We start from the raw sequence: 6,306 nt of genomic DNA on the forward strand, positions 1-6,306 counted from the left end.
AAATGGTAATTTTAAAATATTTTTTCAACTCTTTTGCCAATGTATTAATTTTTAATGTCTAGTGATGTTTAAATGTAACTTAAAAAATTTTAATATGTACAAAAATGTCTAGATATACATAAAAAATGTATATGTCGCCTACTGGCAAGGGTTAAAAATGTACAAAAATTAAAAAAAAATATCTACAAATGGCTACATATTTTTGAAATTGTCTAGAAATGTGTAAAATATATAGATATCTAAAAATATCTAAAAATCCATAGAAGAGTCTACGTATAAAAATCATTCTCACGAATACAATTTACCTGCCAATGTTGTCGTGTATCGTATATTTTTCTGACCCAATCTTGACAAATGTTTCAAGATTGAGGTCAGATTTTGTATAAAAAATCATCATAAATTATTTCTTTTCCACCCCTATTTATGACATTTTTGAAGAACTGACAAAACTCAATTTTAAAGCTTTTATGTTTTTTATTTTTTGAGAGGAGCGAAGGAAATCCTTCATCTTCCCACAAAAAAAACAATGAAAATAATAGAAGTGATACTCTGCAAAAGAAGAGAAACTTCGTAATGTGAAAATGAGATTGCAATGCTTATGTGCAGTCTGCAAGACCTTCAAAGACTATGCAACACTTTCAAACAGTCTACAATGTTCTAATAAATATTCTACAAATTATGGAATAATCCATAACATTTGAAAAACATTTTACATTCTAAAAAAAATCTAAAACAAAATTCAACATTCCTAATCTATGGCATTCTAAAACAATCGTTATTCAAACATTAGCTCACTTTGCATTGAACATTTAAAGCAACCTTGTTTAAAGTCGCATAAGAAGTTTCACTCGATAGTACATTCTGATATATTGCATTATCTATTATACCTGACAAGTCAATCTGAATCGTTTGAGAACAAGTTTTGGAATAAGTATGTTTGTGAGCCATTTTTTGAGCTTTTGTCGATGTTTTGTCAATAAATGCTGAACCGATTTCAAAAATATAAAAGCTTTTTGAATTAGCACGACCAGGATTGATTAGTTTTTATTGAATTCTTAACTGGCCCAAGGAGAAACAGTATGGATGGAGGATCTGCTTTTTTCTATAGCAAAGAAAATGAGTTTATCTATACCAGACCAGTGTTTTTTTTTAAATTATAATTTAAAAGAAAGTTCTCGCATTACTGCTATAGCAGAAATTGACACTATGATATATATATACATATATATATATAATATATATATATATATATATATATATATATATATATTTTGTCTACTTTATTAAATATTTAAACCCACACATAAAATGCTATCACCATGCCTGAATGCTGAATGAAGGCGCACTTCCTCAATTTCAAATTCATCAAAACCTTCAAACATGTCCATTGATAATTATTTCTTGAATACAAGAACACCTGAACTCTGGGACAAGTTATTTCCAATCTTCCACAAATTATTTATTGGTTTAACATATATTGCTAAATTTGTGAAGTCATATGATGGAAATGGAGACATGAGATGCAGCATGGATATTATAAAAATAAAAAGTGAATCTGAATAAAATCGATCTTGTAGTCACTCCACGATATTTAAAACCGATATTAACAATTTGTATTTACAATTGCAAATATTAAGAAAAATTTGGAGGGTAATTAATTACTATTTACTCATGCTATAAAATACATTTAACTACTTTTTATTATTCAACAGGCAACACATCATGTAATGCGTAAAATGTAATAGTATTGTCTTTGTTGTTGACAAATATTTCTAATTGGAAAACAACAGACACTCAAATACATATCAACAATACATACAAATTAATATATCAATATGGTAATTTGAATGTAAAATTATATAGTATGTATATCAGTATGAATTAAACATTTTTTACATCTTGCAAATATTTATATCTTCCAGTCAATATTTTTCATGCTAGAAATTTCAATAATTTAAATAAATAATTAAACTTTTGGTTCATGAACTGTCATCAGATTTTGTGAAAAGAAAAAAAAATTAATATTTACATAATTATTAAAGAATGAATGTAATTCATAATTATTAAATCAACATATTATTATTTTGAAATATTAAATACTAAAGACTTGCGTTTGATTTGTCATATACTATTATGTTGGTAATTCGAGTTTTTAAACAGCTCAAGAACTGACTGAAGTCGCGATAAAGTGTCAACAAGTTTTATTAAAAAAATTAATAGGTATATTATATTTGCATAATGTTTATTTTAATGTTTTAAAACACCATTTTAATTGTTCTTTTGATAATTAAATACTTTAACTAGTGGTGTATGGCATCGTGCCTTAAGGAAAATTGCCGGAACTTCTCGTACCGTAACGAAATATTAAATGTTTTCAAATTGATTTTAATAAATACTGTAACATTGTCAAATATTTATAAGTCACCGTCGCAGTACTGTGCGCCAAACACAGGAGTTTTCTTATTAAAATCGATAATTATGGAAACATCGCAGAAACCATCGCCTTTTCTAATTTTGATACGTGCCTTTAAAATTCTTCTGTACTGGGAGTCGTCTCAGTCTCTTCGAATCGACATTGGTATTTCTAAGAGTTTTCCGTTTTCTATCTAGTTCTGTTATATTATCTGGGCAAATGTTTGGAAAATAATATAACAGTTCAGAAATTGATGTGAATTTTTTTCTCAAATCAGTACTCAAAATTACTGCAAATATTATAGTTCTTGTCGTTTTTTATAATGAAATAGAAACCTCTGCTTTATTTGGTTTGCTGCCTCAATATTAAACTCATCCTCATCTAATCGGCCAGTTTCTCTTTTCAACCGAATTATATTTGGAATCATTCCTCTAGCATATATTTCTAATGAAGGTTTATGCATTTGCAAATCGTTTACATCTACGCTTAATACCTTTTGCTGTTTGGCATTCGAAATATTTTCTATCGTATTCAACTCTTCGTTTGAAAGTTCCATATATATCGGTTGAATGAAACATTCCAAAATTGTCCCATATTTGCTGTGAATATCATCTGATCATATAAAACGTGCAACTTTGGTTTTACTGCCTGCATTTCTACATTCAAATTTACGAATATTGGTAGAGCAAATAGCAGGAATTCCAGATATAATTCTGTTGTCGAGATTAGAGATTATTATTATTAGAGAGATTAGAGATTGCTATTTATATATGATATATTGGCGAAACAGGACTAAAACTTCTTAAACGTTTGAAACAACACGACAAACGATAATCGCAGACATTTAAAACATAACAACCATACGTTCAATTTTTTGACGCAAAGGTTTCTTCATCATGAGTCGAAAGTCTCACAAAGACGCTATGCGGAATCGATTTTTATTTTCTTAGCCAAACTTAGTATTAATAAGCGAACTGATACTCCTTTTCTCTACGAAAATTACCAATATGTTTTAAATGTTTCCCAATTTGTATCGAATACCTAACACCGCTCTATGCTTGATGTTACGCCTTCAAGAAATTAATATATAGATAACACAAACTTTTTAACAGTCATCTATCCAGATAATGAATAGAAAGAAAACTAAGATATGTTTCTTAAAATACATTTATTAGATCCATATTTCGAGTTTCATTTGATCTTCAGTGGAAACAAAACACACAAGTAATTAATACGCAAAACGCAAACAAAAACATGTCTTATGTATGTTAGTGTAAAATAAATATGAGTTATACTTCGTAAAAGAATTAATTGGAACAGTAATAATTCGGAACATCATATCTTGTAGAATAACAATAATTAATTAGTACATTCCTGAAATAAATACTTCAATTATAAATATATCACAGCAATAATTACAGCAATATAGAACTATAATTAAATAACAAAAACTTGCAAATGTTTTTATCAGAAGCGCGATTTTCGTTTCAAAACTTCATTATATGCAATTTGTTAATCCATAAGGTTCGAGTTTTATGAGAGTAACAATTAACGATTTTAAGTGAAATGTAATTTTTGAGGAGGCGACAAATCATGTACCCAAAATGTTAAATTACACATTTTTATATAAAAGAAACTGAAAAGTTGTATGGAAAACAAAACCTGAAATATATTAACCAGTAAAATTTATTCAAATGTTAAATTTGAATAATATTGTATATCGATTTGATAGAGTTTTGCAAGGCAGACCACCACATAAAAAGCATAACTTTTTCTCGAAAATGGTTTGCGAGCGACAAATATTTCCTCATAGATAATTAATTATTGAATCGTTTAATTTCATGTGCTACTATATGAACGTATTGATTTTATTTGTTCATGAGTTTCTTGTTAAGCGGAAATAAATCTAAAAATGAGTTGTTAAATTAGTTCAAGTACAATTTGCCAAAGTGTTCAAATTATGTTTTGTATTGTTAATCGTAAAGTATCGGTAGTTTTCTCGAATTTGATTTTCGTTTCGTGATGTGTGTGTGGTCTTTGAATATGTAAAATTGTTAAAAAGCATGGGAATTGAAACAAAATTTTATTTGTTGAATGCAAACAACAAATTTGAAAATATTACTAACAGGAGATTTTATAGTGAAACGAATTTTAATGGACTAGTGAATTGAAGTGAAAACACTGTTATTAATTATACTACTGCAGTTATATCAAAAATAGATACAACAATATTAATTTTAACAACAATTACTTATGAATGATGGATAATACTAATAAGGGCTAATAATGTAGAAATATCACATTGCGATTTAATTGCAATTAGATAAAAACAATTACGTATTACTGGAAATTACACAATTTAAATATTTAATCTGTTAAATTGTTTGACAGTAGTAAGCAAAATGATTCATATTTATTATAAGGACACATTCATTTCAAGATGAAAGACGGTATAAAGCTGATGATACACAGCTTTGCTTCTACATGAAATGATATGAAAAATAAAAAATGTCATGGAAGGAATCAATATTAATTCAAATATGTACATAATACGAGGATTTAGTGCGTAATGCAAGGTGTTTTCCGCACAATTTGAAATTAATATATATTGTAATTGAATTATATATCAAATGAGATGTGATCAGAAACTTTATGGCTGAAGGTCATTAGAATTTTTCATTTGTTCATGAGTCACAAGTTCAGGTGCGCTAAGGTAAAAAGAAATTTGATTTATAATGATCGCTATGATTGCAATGATTGCTTATATGTTATCTTGGTAAGCTTTCATTCCAGTCCAAGATATTCAAAGGTTCTCTTATTCCTAGTGATTATGAAATTAACCTTCAATCAGATGCTCTGTCTTTGTCGATTTGTCTAGGCGGGTGCCTAGAATTTCAGTTCTTATGGTGAAGAATATATTTTTCATTGAACATCAGAAATTGTTTCCCTGCTTTGATCAATACAATATATCAAATGAAATGATAACCGAAGAAGGAATTTAAAACATCCAATGGTATTTTGAGGTATGAGGATAAAATATCATTACAATTAATAGTAGTATATCAAACGCATTAATTGACCGACCATCCATATATAATCAATCAGAAGGATATTTTTAATTTGTACGGACTTCTTAACCATGGATCAAATACAATTTATTGTCAAACGAAGGTATTTCAATACTTTCAGAAATTATTCAAGTTAGTGAAGATGGATTTGTCCAACTCAATTGTAATGATGATAAAATTTTTGGACCTTCGCCTGACTTGCCTGATATCTGGTACAAGTTAATTTCAATCTTCAACAAATTACTCATTTGTATAATATAAAACGCCAAATTTGTGAAATTAAATTAACTTCGAAGGAAATTGAGAATATCATGCAGCATGGATGTTATGTAAAGAAAAAGTAATATTGAATAAAATCAATTCGTAATCACTCGACAATTGATAGCTTGAAGATAATTACTGATACAATAAATTACATTTAACGAATTTTAAATATTCAATGAGCAACACAATGTAACGCGTAAGATACGATGGTATTTTCTTTTTTTTACCAATATTTATAAGTGGAAAACTACCAACACACAAATACTAATCAACAATACATACAATTTTTTCCTGTTTATTAATATAATTAACAAATGTAACGTCACATAAGATTTATTTTTGCCGATATATGATACTGCATATCGCGAAAGTGAAGTTTGACTTTTTATGACGTTGCTTGTCGCATATAAACTTTAGTCGAATATTTATTACTTTAGTCGAATAAGTAACATCCACGTGCACGTGGATAATTAAATAGATATTTCAGGTTAAGTTCATGGTACAAAAAAGCTTTAGGTTTCAATGAAAAGCAAGCAAACCAATTTTTTATAGGCCGTTTGG

At 27.9% G+C, this 6,306-nt stretch overlaps 1 protein-coding gene across 1 annotated transcript in view; it reads left to right on the top strand.

Annotated features, from left to right (window-relative positions):
• LOC113380899 (cohesin subunit SA-1-like) overlaps nt 1–6,306 on the top strand; it is a 28,252-nt gene that overhangs the window by 969 nt on the left and 20,977 nt on the right. The window lies entirely within an intron of this gene.

Source organism: Ctenocephalides felis, unplaced genomic scaffold (assembly GCF_003426905.1).
Source record: "Ctenocephalides felis isolate EL2017-DRISC unplaced genomic scaffold, ASM342690v1 CF-g0.4_SCAFFOLD_02454, whole genome shotgun sequence".
NCBI lineage: Eukaryota > Metazoa > Arthropoda > Insecta > Siphonaptera > Pulicidae > Ctenocephalides > Ctenocephalides felis.